This window comes from Amblyomma mixtum, chromosome 5 (genome assembly GCF_055824585.1).
Source record: "Amblyomma mixtum isolate Tamu chromosome 5, ASM5582458v1, whole genome shotgun sequence".
NCBI lineage: Eukaryota > Metazoa > Arthropoda > Arachnida > Ixodida > Ixodidae > Amblyomma > Amblyomma mixtum.
The window spans coordinates 79452612-79467995 of NC_143016.1; positions in this window are offsets into that span (position 1 = coordinate 79452612).

Here is a 15384-nt window from a genome sequence, read left to right on the forward strand (position 1 = left end):
AAACGCCCTGCCCACTCCGCCCAGCGTGACGATGAATACATAGCCCCTTTTTTCTTTGGTCTCAATGTTATTCGCGGCACTCTAAACTATTTCCAAGAAAGGCCGTAAAACAAAAATAAAGAGAAAGCGCTCTAATGTGCGGTGATTTGCATAATCCCCGTATATTCACGCCTTCGGAGCCACTCTTTTTTCCGCCGGCTGGCCAAATATTTATGCTCGCTGTCCCAAGTGGTGTTTTCTCAAGGGATCAGTTCAGCTCGCTTTTATAGCGGCGGAGGAATACGCGAAGGTTGATATGCCCATGGTGTGCTCTGTATATGCGAGATATAATGTAGGCGTAATAAACGCGACTCTGGGGACTGTGTTTCCCACTTCTCCGCGCACTGGAAAAAAAAACTAACATAGTACTTAGGTAAATGTGAAACTCTAAAGTGCTTCAGGGTTAACGCTAGAGCACGGCGGGTTCTCATACAGGCCAATGTGAGAAATAGCGTTAAGCTAAGATGTCAATAAATGATAACAAAATTCATGCATATCCTGGTTAATTATTTTACGTTGCGCGTGACAGAGTTGAGGTCTGTATACGTTTACCTGATAATTGTTGCTGTAGCACGGCTGTGTTGAAGAAAGAAAGTAGCAGGGTTTTAACGCAGTTAAACTGTGAAGACGTGCTTAGGCATGTGTTTAGCCTGTTTGGTTCATGGTTTTGCTCTGCTTGGTGGTCTGCACGTCTGGTGGCGACATCAGTTGGGTATTAGTTGTGAAGTTGTGGTGTTAGTTGTGAAGACGGCGATCTGCAGCACAGAGCGTGAGAGTGTGTATATTAGCTCCATAGTAGCATTAGTCGATGAAGAAGACGATGTGCAATGCACAGCCCGAGAGTGCGTCGCAGTCCAACACGAAGCATGCTCGGCTGCGGCTATAGTATAGAGCTCTCGTGCAGTGGCCAGCGAAGCTCATGTGTTTGCGTCGCCGCTTGTTCGTATCCCAGTCGCGGAAATATTGTTGCGAAAGCAACACTACTCTAGTCGCCGAGCCATTTCGTGGAGCCGAAGAAAGGCCATACTGAGCATGCACGAAGAGCAGTCACGTCACGCGGCGCACAGCTGGCGCGCCGCCACCGTCGCTTCGCGGATGACTCAGAGGTGCCGCCGCCACGCTCACCAGTTGCGCATGCGCAGTAGCAGCGCATAGCTAGCATGCCGGGGCCGCCGCCGCTGCCGCGCGCTCTCCATCGCCTCTCTCTTTGTCCTCTCCAATGCGCAGTAGCGGCGCACAGCTAGCGTTCCAGGGCTGCCGCCGCTGCCGCGCGCTCTCCATCGCCTCTCCCTCTCTCTCTCTCCTCTCCAATGCACAGTAGCGGCGCACAGCTAACGTGCCGGGGCCGCCGCCGCTGCCGCGCGCTCTCCATCGCCTCTCTCTCTCCTCTCCAATTCGCAGTAGCGGCGCACAGCTAGCGTGCCTGGGCCGCCGCCGCTGCCGCGCGCTCTCCATCGCCTCTCTCTCTCTCCTCTCCAATTCACAGTAGCGGCGCACAGCTAGCGTTCCAGGGCTGCCGCCGCTGCCGCACGCTCTCCATCGCCTCTCTCTCTCTCTCTCTCCTCTCCAATTCGCAGTAGCGGCGCACAGCTAACGTGCCGGGGCCGTCGGCAAGACAGCTGTGCGTAGTGACGTCACTTGCTTCTCGCGCATGCCCAGTATGGTCGTGCAAGAACGCGCGAAACGGCAAGACTGTTGGCATTGTAGCTCACGCAACAATATATGGCTACGCGCAAATGCTGCTTTCGCAATCCTCCAGGTTTAACCAGAGCTAAACCACAGCCAATTTTTTAAAATAATTTTTTGCCTGACCAGGGTCACCTTCGAGGTCAGTCGTCACACCAACTCGGTGAGCCGGTTAGAAATAAGAAAGTAGCTCTTTCGCACTAAAATCAATAGTTTTCAAAGCTATATCCTCGAAGGGGACGTAAAATCTGCAGGAAAAGTGACAGACGCGTCGTAGCCTTATCGCTTTCCGCTGACTTTTGCCTGGCAACAGTTTTAGCGCAGCGCAAATTTTGCCTTGGCCTCTATAGCCTTACCGTTTCACTTTCGGTGAGCTTTCGTCTGATAGCATTTTTATCAAATTCGAGGTGCGAAATGCCGGGCAGTCATGGGGAGGAGTGGTTCTTTTTGAGAATTTTTCTCTGGCGTTTTAGTTTCGTAGCCCTGTATTCGGTTCATTTGTCGGCGAGTGCTGATTTCTGATTCGCAAAAAGAGTCCAGTCAGCGCTCTCGCGCTGAAAGCGTTCACGGGCTTTCGCCAGAAGTTTAGCTGCGGCAGCAGCCAGGGGTGGGAGATACATTTGCATAATTTGAATGATAATGAAGGGGTCCCGCAGCCTCTTGACGCCAGATGGCGTGCGATGCTTTCCTCATTACGCCTTCGACGGGTCAGCATTTCTGGGCCACTGATTGCAATCGCCTTTCCTTCCTGGTATCCAGAAACTTTTTTTTGTTTTTTGCCGCTCGATATTTCTCGCTTCCAATATATAAAAAAATACGCCGCCTCTCTATTATAGTGCGCTTTTCTTTTTACGGAACACCTTCGTTAACGAGGGTGCAGGAAGATCAGTAATGCGGCAAATTGGCTAGTTAGCAAACGAGAAGTATTTGGGCTTGTCAAATAGATAGACTGACGCCGCTACGGTTGTGAAATGTCTTGCTCTAATTATAGAGAAATTTGGTGGCTTTACGTTTCCCGCCTCGTATTTATCCATTTTTAAAAATTTTTCTGCCATCAAGCTTTATTTTTTAATTTCAGGGTCACTCGAAGTTTAAATCTAAATGTTACGAAAGTACGAAGGCGGTAAACGCACTTTACTTTATAGCGTGCTAGAAATGGCCCATAGCACCAATAAACAAGTGATATTAAAGTCGTAGGATGTAAATAAAGCAACCTCCCACGTTGGCAAGAGCTTGCAGAAGCTCAAATTTGGCAAAATCTCGAACTTTGTACACCTATTTTCCATCACATGCATCTACACTTCACTGCAGGCGTGTATATGACTGAGCCAAGGCGGAGTAACGTAGCAGTGAGACACCCGTATTTTTTGACGGCGCCAATTCGTTGATAAGTACTTCCATTTGTAGTTAAATAAAGTCGCTTAACTATTACTGTTTATAATACACACACAGACCAAGAACTGTGAAATCACTTTAATATCAGCATCGACGTCGGCACACGCGACGAATAATGTTCTCTTGTCTGCAATATCAGATCATGCGATCGCGCAATGCTTGCAGGGGCTCCTCGGTCGTGCATCCCAGTCGACTGCTCTCGGAGGTTCCGTACCAAGCTCGGGGGGGGAGCAATCTCATCAGAGAAACGCGGGCGGTGGCATTCGTCTTCCCTGTAGGCCCCGTTTTGGCATCGTTGCTGAATCGGTTCGATTTTATCTTCCATCTCGGGTTAGGACGGGGTCCCTCCTGCACTCGGAATCAAATATGCAAATTTCCCACGGTCATGGATCCGGCTTTGAATACACTTCAGTCTCTCCCGTATTCCTCTTCGATCGTCTCTTCCGATCTTAGTGTGCTTACCACGCCCGGAAACGATTTTCGCTTTTCATCCCTCACGCGGGGGTAACCAGCATTCAAATCTGGCAGTTTCTTTTGTTCCTTACTTCTTCCATGAGGAACACTGACCTCTGAATTTAAATGCGCTTTACTGACGACAGTCCAGCGGCACAAAAGTTCGAATCTGGCGAAGGCTTGTGCGTGCAGATACGTTGTGACACATTGTCAATGCAGATACATGTAACACATTCAACTGATACCAGGCACTCTCCTGCGCTTTTCATTTCTTGTGATTGTACGCTGCCCTTCTCGATGTCATATTTGGAACTTGTATTTACTGTCCCCGTCACCACCATCTGCCACGCCGATAGACTCTTTTGGCCCTATAAAATCAGTGAGATACTTATCTCGGGGATACTTATGAGATACTTGATACTTGAGATACTTATTTCAGCCCCAGATTGTGTGTCAAGCCTGTGCAAGCGTGTAAACCAGATGGGTCGCAGTTACGTTAACTGTGCCACGAATCATCGAGATCGGTTTGTTGCGTGCGATCAAGGCGTAATCTACTCAATTCCCTTGTCTTGTGGTCATGCTTACGTAGAACAAACCGGCAGATGCCTTAACAAAAGACTGCCAGAACACAAATACAATGTAAGCACACGAATCTCGGGCCATCTGGGCGTTCATTGCCGCGACTGTAAATGCACTCCTCACTGGAGTGACACGAGCGTGCCGAGCAGGTGCAGTGACCAAATCACGCGAGAGATAATTGAAGCCAAAAAAATCGCAAGCCTAAAAGACAGCTGTGTCAGCACCCCATCCATAGCCCTTCTGGATAAGGAATTTCGTTTCCTTGCGTAGCTCGGCATTCAGGATTCCCTGCTCGTTTCCTGCTGCAATTGTCTGTTTCATGTCTTATCCTTCTTGTTGTTTTTGATACCTTGTGTATATTTACCGATGTGTCAGAGCAATCAACATTTCAGTTGTTAGTCAGCGCCTGTGTCTCGTCTCCCCTTTCTGCGGCCTTTGTGTAGTTTGCGCTGTTTTCGTGTGATGCAAAACCAACTAGCTCGTGATGTGTTCTTCAAGTTTATCTCGGAAAAACGACTCATCGGAAACATACATCTCTTTGCTTGTAACTCTCCCAGAAAAACCAATAGCGTCTCGGCTGCTGGATAGTGTAGCAAATAATAAATAATGTGTCTAGACCAAGAGTGTATCGTCAGGTGGCGCCCGCATGCAGTGAGGAAGGGGCAGGGTTCCCCCCCCTTTATTTTTTTTTTGGGGGGGGGGGGAGGGGGGTCAGTTACTTTTGTCTTCTAATATATTTTCTCTGTTCGCATCTTCTTGGATGAAGCCACATGAAAAATTACAGAGCGCACTTAAGACAACTGACGTGCTTTTAAGGCAAAAACATTAATTTTTTATAGTATACATTTTCCTTAATTTCTAATGACACAGCTACTCATTAGCATACAATCGTAAGGCAACGCAAGGACTAGGCTCCCATTTTTTCTCAAACAAGCAATGCGGAGTTAGTTTTAAGTTGGCTACTGTTTACAATGTCGACACTAATCACACTAATCTAAATATTGTCCGAACAGTTGTGAAATTTCGTAGCTACTCTCAGGAACAACTGGCGATGCTTCAAACTGACCTTGCGAAGGTCTTTCATAGTGTTCGGCCCAATTCATGCTTTTAATGCTTTTAGAACACATTAATGTTGGATCAGTCGTTTAGAAAGGAATACGTCTGTGCCACAATGGCTGCGCCACGGGCTTGGTTGTGAATGGTGGTTTTTCACAACCAGTGTCCATTTTTTTGTTTATTGAACAGAGGTGCCCATTTCTGCCGCATCTATTCCCACTCTACTTAGAGCAGCAGTGTATGAGCATTCTCAGAGTACTAGCTGTCATTCGAGGTTTCCGTATTACAGATAGTGAGCTCAAAGTATTAGGCTGTTCAGACGATTTGGCGTTTTTCTGCGCAGACAGGCCTAGTATGGATGAAGTTGTTCGCTTAACTGAGCAGTTGGACAGCTTCGGGTGCCCAGATGAACCGCTACAAGAATCGCTGTTCGTGGTTTGGAGGGTGGGAATGTTCGTTAGTTGAATATGCTGGCGTGGCATGGACATGTACACCGCCAAAATACCTTCGTCTACCATTCAGGTCGTACAGGCAAAGTGAAAACCCTGAAAAGATCTCGTATCGGCTGTACAGCGCTATGCTCAGACATTTGCCCCACATGTTCTGTCAATATTCATCAAGGCTACCGCTTGTAATCTATTTCTAGCAACAAAAATTTATTGTTTTACAGAATCATTCACTGCGCTAGGATTTCTGTTCACAGCTTCCGCAGAGTTTTTGAAACTTTTTTTGTGGGGTTCTTCCATGGAACCTTTGCGATGTTATTATCTTTTCCGACCTGTAAGCGCGGGCGGGCTAGGTTTAGTCCATCTTTGCGTGCGGTAGATTATTGCTCGCATTATGATCTTTCGCGATACTTCCCAGCCAATATTTCTAGTGTTTCTGCAGACAAACTGAACTAATCCTTTGCCCGCACTGATCGTGCTTTCTAATTTTTCTGACCATCCTTGTTTATGGGGGTTTATGCATGAGATAAACTTTGTTGTGCGTTTTCTAGCAGTCCATTTTTCAGCAGACTTCGTACTTTCAGTATCTCGAATACGTTTCTACAAAGAACTGATCCCCTCCTCTTTAATGCTGAATTTATTTTGGATTACCAGAACATGATGTACTTATTCGAGTGGAAAAACTACTACTTTCGCCATGTACTAAGACCTTATTTTACGTGTTACATACAGCAACGCTGCCCGTGAAGACTTGGCTTCAGAAAAAGGGCATTTTTGTGTGATCTGTGAACTAGTTTATAGGTGTTTAACGTCCCAAAGCGACTCGGGCTATGACGGATTCCGTAGTGAAGGGCTCCTGAAATTTCGGACACCTGGGGTTCTTTAACGTGCACTGACATCGCACAGTACACGGGCCTCTAGAAATTCGCCTCCATCGAAATTCGACCGCCGCGGCCGGAATCGAACCCGCGCCTTTCGGGTCAGTAGCTGTTGTGTCCCCTTATTGCTTTTGTGTGTGTGCGCCCCCTCCTAACGACCACTCGCATTCCCCTCCTAACGACAGTTCGCATCCTCCTCCTAACGACCACTCAATCCTCCTCCTAACGACACTTGCCCTTCGTCGCACGCTGTCGCCAGAGGCCCCCCCCCCCCCCCCCCCCCCCACGGTGCGCCCCCGCACCCTCCTCCTGTTCTGGGAAGCCACTCCCTCCCGTGGACGCTACTCAGCTCCCTCCTTTCTTCGGGCGGCCAGTTCGGCTCCTGCCTCGGTCGACGCTGGTCGCACCCTCATCGGCTTAAAATAAACGAAGTCTAAAAGTACCGTGTGCGTCTTTCGCTGCATTCAACACAGCGACCGGACACGACAGTGGCGACGAGAAAGTGGATTCGACCCGCGCTACGCAACGCTATTGACAAGCCATGGCTACGCGAGGGTTTCCCAATCAGATACCAGAGTTCAACGGCTCATCGTGGTCATCGTGGGTTGGACGCCTTCAGTTCTACTTTGAAGCTAACAACATCACAGACCCAGCCTTGAAGAGGGCCAACCTGCTGACGCTGTGCGGGGAGCAGACCTACGATACTGTCTGCGCCCTTATTCAGCCAAGCACACCAGCGGCAGTGTCTTACGACGACATCGTAAAAGCGCTGCAAAAGCACTACGACCCAAGGCCATCCGAGGTCTACAGCCGGGCTCGCTTCCAACGACGAGATCAACTGGAAGGAGAAACAGTGAGCGCCTACGTAGCAGCGCTCAAGAAGCTCGCTGCCGACTGCAATTTTGGAACGCTGTCGACAACAGCTACCGGGCAGGAGGGAGACGCAGCTTCTTCTGCTAACACCACCATGCTTCCCTTGGACGTGATGTTACGCGACAGATTTGTGTGCGGACTGAGTGACGAGTCACTGCAGCAGCGCCTGTTCGCTGAGAAGGACCTCACATTCAGCAAAGCTTACGACATCGCCGTTCGAGCGGAGAGCGCCGGTCACCAGCAGAGAGGGATTCGCCGGAACACCGAACCGGTACACCAGACAAGCAACCAGGTGCGCAAGCCTTCTGTTGTTGTAAAATCGGTCAAAAAGGCACAACGCTGCTGGCGGTGTGACGACCAACACAACCCCCAGGGATGTCGATTCCAGTCAGCCACGTGTAATTTTTGCCACAAGCGAGGGCATATCGAAAGAGCATGCATTACGAAACGGAGACTTGCCAAGATAAAGTCACCTTCCCAGCCTAATCACAGCGTCAACGCCTCAGAGAATACGCCGCTATCTGATCTCCATGGAACAACATCAGCAACACCATCTGTGTTGTACGACCTGAACACCATGAATCTCGGCACGCGACCGAAGATTTTTACAGAAGTAAGCGTACATCACCAGCTGATTAAGTTCGAGGTGGACTCCGGCGCAGCCTGTACTCTGATCAGTGAGGACACGTTCCGAACTTCATGGCCATCTGACGCACCCGCCCTGCAACAAGACGACACGCACCTGCGAACGTGGTCAGGACAGAATCTGCCACTATTGGGCTCTGCCAACGTGCAGGTTAACTACAACGGCCAGACCCATACGCTACCTCTGCTTGTTGTGAAGGGCACAGGATCAAGCCTTCTAGGGAGAAACTGGTTTTCTCCACTAGGCGTGATGATATGCGGCATACACCAGACGCCGAGCCAGAACATGGTTGAGCAACTGCAAGAGAAATACGAAAGAGTATTCTCGGAAGAGATTCCAGGAAACGAAGGGCCCCCGGTCACACTGGAGTTGTTGGACAACGCGCAACCCAAATTTCTGAAGGCCAGGCCGGTGCCGTTTGCTCTCCGAGATTCAGTTGAAAAAGAGTTGGACAAACTGGAGCAGCAAGGTGTCATCGAGCCGACGCAGCATTCAGAATGGGCCACACCACTTGTCGTAGTTCGCAAGAAGAACGGAACCATACGCCTCTGCGGAGACTACCGGAGCACCGTCAATCTTGCGACTAAAGCGTCCTCTTACCCGCTACCGACACCTGAAGAAGTATTCAGTGTACTGCGTGGCGCAAGAGTCTTCAGCACATTGGACCTCACCCAGGCGTATCAGCAGCTGAAGGTGAGCGAGTCAACTGCTGAATTATTGGCAATTAACACACTGAAAGGCTTGTACAAAGTCAAGCGACTGCCTTTTGGCGTAGCTGCAGCCCCGGCCATATTTCAAAAATTCATGGAGACAGTGCTTCAGGGCATCCCAGGAGTTTGTGTCTACCTTGACGATGTCATCATCAGTGGCACTTCCACTGAAGAGCATGCAGTGCGCCTAGAGCTCGTTCTCGAAAGGCTAGCAAACGCTAATTTGTGCATAAGCAAATCGAAGTGCTGTTTTGCGGTGCCAGAGGTGCAATTTCTGGGACACCGAATTGATGCGGAAGGCATTCACCCTACCGAGGACAAAGTGCGAGCGATCACAGAAGCACGAGCTCCAACAAACAAGCAGGAGCTACAGGCTTTTCTCGGACTCTTGACGTTCTACGACCGGTTCTTGGAACAAAGAGCTACCGTGGCCAACGACTTATACCAACTCCTTCGGAAAGATGTGACATGGACATGGTCGCCACGCCATCAGCAGTCATTCGATGCCCTGAAAGACCTGATTCGAAGATGTACAGTCCTCCGCCACTACGACGAAAGGAAGCCTCTGCTTTTGGCTTGCGACGCATCACCGTACGGAGTCGGCGCGGTTCTATCGCAAACTGACGAGCAAGGAAGGGAAGCTCCCATCGCCTTCGCCTCACGTACGTTGTCGCAAGCAGAACGCAACTACGCGCAACTTGACAAAGAAGGGCTAGCCATCGTCTACGCGGCGACACATTTTCACCAGTACATTGCCGGCCGGAAGGTGACCTTTATAACCGATCACCGACCGCTATTGGGCATTCTGGGACCACAAAGGCCTATGCCACCAACTTTGTCTCCGCGAATGACACGTTGGTGCATCAAACTCTCAGCGTACGACTACGCTCTGGTCTACCGCAATGGGAGTAAACATCAAAACGCCGATGCGCTAAGCCGTCTGCCACTAGACGCAACTGTTGACGAACCATTTCCACCAGGAGACGTTCTGATGTTCGAAGCACTGCCAGAACCTCCGCTTACAGCAGGCACAGTTGCAGCATCTACGCAGAAGTGCGCAGCTCTCCGGCTAGTTTACACAGCTGTTCAACAAGGCAACGTGCATAAACTCAAAGGGGACAACTTCGACGCTTACCGCAGGCGAGCTACAGAGTTGAGCACCCATCGCGGCTGCATCATATTTGGGTCCCGAGTTGTGATGCCGAGAGAACTACGCGCACAAGCTATGTCTCTCATCCACGCCGGACATCGGGGCATCGTTGCAATGAAAAAGTGTGCCAGAAGCTACATGTGGTGGCCTGGCATTGACAACGACATCGAAACAGTGGTGCGAGAATGCAAGCCTTGCCAGAGCAGCCGGAGCGCCCCGCCGAAAGCTCCTGTCCCAGAATGGGAAAAGCCAGACACACCATGGCACACACTGCACATTGATTTTGCAGGACCAATTGAGGGCTGCACTTTCCTTGTGGTCATAGATGCCTACACAAAGTGGCTTGAGATAAGGCAAATGGGACAGACGACTTCGGCAGCAGTCATTGACAACCTCCGATCACTATTTGCAACGTTCGGCCTGCCGCGCAAGGTAGTGTCGGACAACGGAACACCGTTTGTGTCTGCGGAGATCCTCAAGTTTTATCGCGACAACGGGATCTCATCAGTTACATCGGCCCCCTACCACCCAGCGAAGGGGGAAGGAAGTGTTGTGTCCCCTTATTGCTTTTGTGTGTGTGCGCCCCCTCCTAACGACCACTCGCATTCCCCTCCTAACGACAGTTCGCATCCTCCTCCTAACGACCACTCAATCCTCCTCCTAACGACACTTGCCCTTCGTCGCACGCTGTCGCCAGAGGCCCCCCCCCCCACGGTGCGCCCCCGCACCCTCCTCCTGTTCTGGGAAGCCACTCCCTCCCGTGGACGCTACTCAGCTCCCTCCTTTCTTCGGGCGGCCAGTTCGGCTCCTGCCTCGGTCGACGCTGGTCGCACCCTCATCGGCTTAAAATAAACGAAGTCTAAAAGTACCGTGTGCGTCTTTCGCTGCATTCAACACAGCGACCGGACACGACAGTAGCCGAGTGCAATAACCACTGAGCTACCGCGGCGGATGATCTGAGTACTGCTGCCACTGTGAAGTACCTGAAACAATTAAACATTGCTAATTGAATTGTAAGGACGCAAATCTGCTCTGGAATGTATTGCAACAGACCTTGAAAAAGCCAACTTACTTGACCTTTCATACCATTGAATAACTCACCGGAGTGGTGTACGTTGATGAACCTTTTGATACGTTTTGCCTGATTGAACTACACAGCTTAAGTAAAATGAGATTGATGGACCGCCACTGTGGATCAGTTGTTTCGGCGCAATCTCTTTTCTGACAAACGACTATTCGTCTGAGGGAAGTATATGAAGAGAGAATCTTTAAACCGGCGTGGCAATCCCTCCTGGTGGCTTGCTCAGCCTTACTACCCGACCAGTGCAATGTCGTGCCGTTTCCTTAGAGCTTTGTAAATAGTTCCTGTAAATGGACCATTACTTCAGCGTAATAAATACGGTGTTAAACCAAGCGCGAATTTGTGGCTTATGGGTTGTGGGCTGTCCTCGCAATCAGGAATTCCTTCGTTCGATTCCCAACACCTCCATAAGAAGTTTCTTTCTTTGCTGCTGACGTCACTGGGTGCTTTGTGGACCACTTTTCGTGGACGAACACAACGACGCCGGGTGTCGTTGCTAGTGGGTCACATAAGGCTTTCGCCTTAAAAGACAGTGATAGTGACGTAACCGTGTCTGCGCTTTCGGTTCATCCTTAGTGCAGGCTTCGCTTTTCGTCCACGTCCAACGCGCATGGCTATATCTGTGTCTTTACTGCAGCTGATAAGCTTCGCGTTGCACCCGATAACGTGCCCGTTCCTTTTGCTTCTGTGCGGCGAGGCGCCCTGCCTGGCCCCGTTGTGTGGGTGAAGCCTACTGGAAAGATCACGTGGCGACTTCGAGACCGGAAATAAGACGCCGCCTTTCTACTCGCATCATTTCCGCGCCGGCTGCTCTCGCCCCGGTAATTGAGAAATTCCCCGGCGAGGATTTTGCTGGGAGCCTCGCCTGTCTGGTTCGATACGTACATGCCATCGTGTAGCACGCGCCCCTTGTAACGAACCGGATCCAGAATTGCCTTAGCGACCGCCACAGATAAAGGGAGGTCGGAGCAGTGCGAGTCGATCTGAGACGCTCCATCTTCCTCAGCGAAGCATATGTTGAGCGAATCTTCTCCCGGAAAGGAAGGAGTTACCTACGTTTAAGTCTACTGACTGGCGCAAGTTTTTGGAGTCAGTTTTACGCATCTGTTATTTTGCGTGTACGGTTTTCTGACCAGTAACGGTGCACGTTTTCGTATCGTCTTGATGAGTTTTTTTTTTTTAATTAAGACCCTTTAAACGGACACGGACACTGAGATAAACCCCTACCGCCGTGGTGGATCAGTGGGTATGGAGTTAAGCTGCTGAGTCCAAGGACGCGGGATCGAATCCTTGTCGTCGCGGTGGCATTTTGATGCAGATGAAATGAGAAAACCCCGTGTGGTGAGCGATGTCAGTGTACGTCAAAGAGCCCCAGGTGGTAGAAACTTCCGGAGATCTTCACTAGCGCTTTGGGACGTTAAACTCCCGATAAACCATAAGCCATACAGGCTAGCGTCAATTTATTCTCGGTATTTGTTTTGGATAGGGGTTTTGGGCAAACTGAAGTTTAGAATTTAATCGACGCAGAATAGAAGCTTTAATAAGTGCAAAATATGTCTGCTGGCGCACAAGAAGCTAGAGTATGCAGTAAAACGAACAAGTGCATCTTAGATATTAAATCATTACCCTCCTCATTAAAATAAAACTCCTAAATTTACGTTCTATTTTTCGCAGCAACACTGACATATTCCTGCGTTATTCTGGAAGCTACCAGTAGATCTTAGCCAAAAAGATATCTTACGCAAAAGTGCCCAAATAAAATAGTCATTGTTAGGATGTGGTATTTCCGCACTTTGAAAAATACCTTGCTAATTTCACTGTAATGAAGCTCCATTTGGTTTCCGGCTGCCACGTTATATAAAAAACCGCTCTCTCAATTGAAAAAAAGAATTGACGTTAGAAGTGCTTTATTTGAATAATTATATTTCTTTATTTAGTGTACCTCAGCAAAATCTTCGTCTTTATGGTTCTTTAGCGAAAAGCATTGCAACTGCTCATTGAGCACGCTTTCACTTAATCACACTGATTAGTTCTTTTACAGAAAACAATGCTGCACTGGGGAGCACTTCGGAAAAAATTTCTCGTTATCTTTATCTCTTCGGTTGATGCGGTTACTGTACTGTGCCAGTGTTATTTGCAAGTTGTAGTTTTACTGTTTATGATGCAATTAGTTACATACTTCGCTGTTGCGTACCTGCGTTATGCTGACCGCTTTGTAGAAGGGTGCAATAATGCCTTGAAGTCGTCTGCTCTATACATTTCCATTGCGTTCAGTCTCCAACATTCACGTTACGAGAGAGGTGCATCAGTTTAAATTTCAGTGATGTCATTTCTCTAGGCGCGCTTACCTTGTAATCCGCGACAAGCATACGTCATGCATACTCTGCATAAATGTATGCATTTATGCAAAGCGGGACAAGTTAAATGTTTGGTTGCAAGGAAGAAGGCAAAATATATATATCCGCATATAAATATCAATACATCAGCAGATCTCCGTCGGCAAGCTTCCATTTTTTGCTATTAACGTTTTTGCTCTCGTGAAAAGCGTTCCCCATAGATTTTCTATGGCAGACTTTACTGCTCGATGCGAACGATGGAAACACTATAAGATTTTGGCATATATCGGAAGAATAGACAAGTACCTTCAATTTTTCTATACCATACCAGTATCTTACATTTTTCCAATTTTCATTTTTTTTTCCCAAGCATGTTGAATGTGAACAGCTTCTTTCGCCAAAGTTTTATTGCCGAGCTTTAGACTAGAACCTCAACAAAATCTTAATTTTCCTCGTTCTAGGTGGGATCATGCATGTCCCTGACCGCCAGAGTTACTAATCACTCTACGTATAACAAAGTTTAATTTCGCTCGCTACAAACCTCTGCACAACATCACATCGAGCCCGACAAGTAAATAAGGAGCTTTAATTGCGACTGAGGTACCCAAAATGAAAGGTACCAGGAACCCCACAATAAGGCCTGCGTCACTTTCCACTCGGGCTATTGATTCTCACATGGAGCTTTGCCCGTCAGCTCTGCCAAGACATGCGCTTGTCTGGCTAGAATGTTGATACAGGAGCCGAGATTCTTAATAATGTCGAAGGCCGCTGAGTCAATAGGGCCGCTGCCCTTCGCCCTGGGAGATCAGCGCCTCTCCCTCAGGGGCTGTCGTCTTGAGCCGCGAGTTAGCAAACGACAAAATCTTGGTGCACAGCGCGAGGACAAACAGGGGAGATTGGAAGATTTGGTCTGAAATGTCCAGTGCCAGAGCCAATAATAATTACAGAAAGTATGACGCACAGCTACTTGTGATATGTGCATGAAACAGTAGAAGAGTGAGAACGAAAAGAAATAAGGACAAAAGAAGAGAACAGAATTTAGTTTTGCCCTTAAATAATACTAGACTGCTTCTTGCGAAAAGTGAAAAATTGAAGAAAAAATAAAAAGAATAGAATTTAGCCCAGCGGTATTATTGCAATGAGACAGTTGCTTTTTACTGGTGCGAAACTAAGGATAGAAACATAGAGGGAAAAGGAAAGAAGAAACAGATAACAGAGGAAAAATGGAAAGAATGGAACCAGTATAATTTAGCCTTGCGTTCCTTGGGGAACAAGCGAAATGAATTTATTGGGTACCTCGACATTGGGTGCTGAGGAAGTGAGTACAATAGATTACGGAGGCCCTGGAGGCACTTGATTGACATCATGCAATAGTTATTCCATCATGCTGCGTGAAATCAACGGCAGGTGTGAAGCCCGCTATTGAATATGTTTCAGCAGTGTGGTTCGAAATGTTGCGAACTCAATGAAATTTCACTTACTGGGCTATACTGTCCTTGAGGAAAGCGCTACTCTCGGCCCACTGCTTGGATTTTAAGGGCATTGTTCGTCTTCCCGAAGTACTATGAAAAATCTTGCAAAGCTGGTATGCTCCGGAATGGACCCGCATGGCATGCATTGCCGACCGCGAGAAAAAGGACTGGTGACGGGGTTGATAAAATGAATGCATGTCTATTTACCTAGACGCTGCGATCTACTGGGTTCAAATTTAGGCAGGAGCCTAAAATTGCCGAAATGCACATAAATATGTCCTCATAAGAGAGCGCCTAAAAGTTAGTTACTGAGTGTCTTTTCGTTCCCTTCATTAATCAGATATTGTCACCTACTCAAAAATACTCGAGGAAATGTGGTTACCTGCTGCTCATTACCCATATCTGGCAGCAATATATAATTTCATTCTTTGTCAAAGCGAACCAAACCATTTTCGGCCATCGCGATAGTTTAGGCTATCGTGAGAAAAGAATTACGTTTTAGAGTCAGAAAACACTTAACAGCGTATCAACGTCCGACATTTAGTCATAGAAATGATTCTAAACAAGCAAGCTGTTGGAGACTT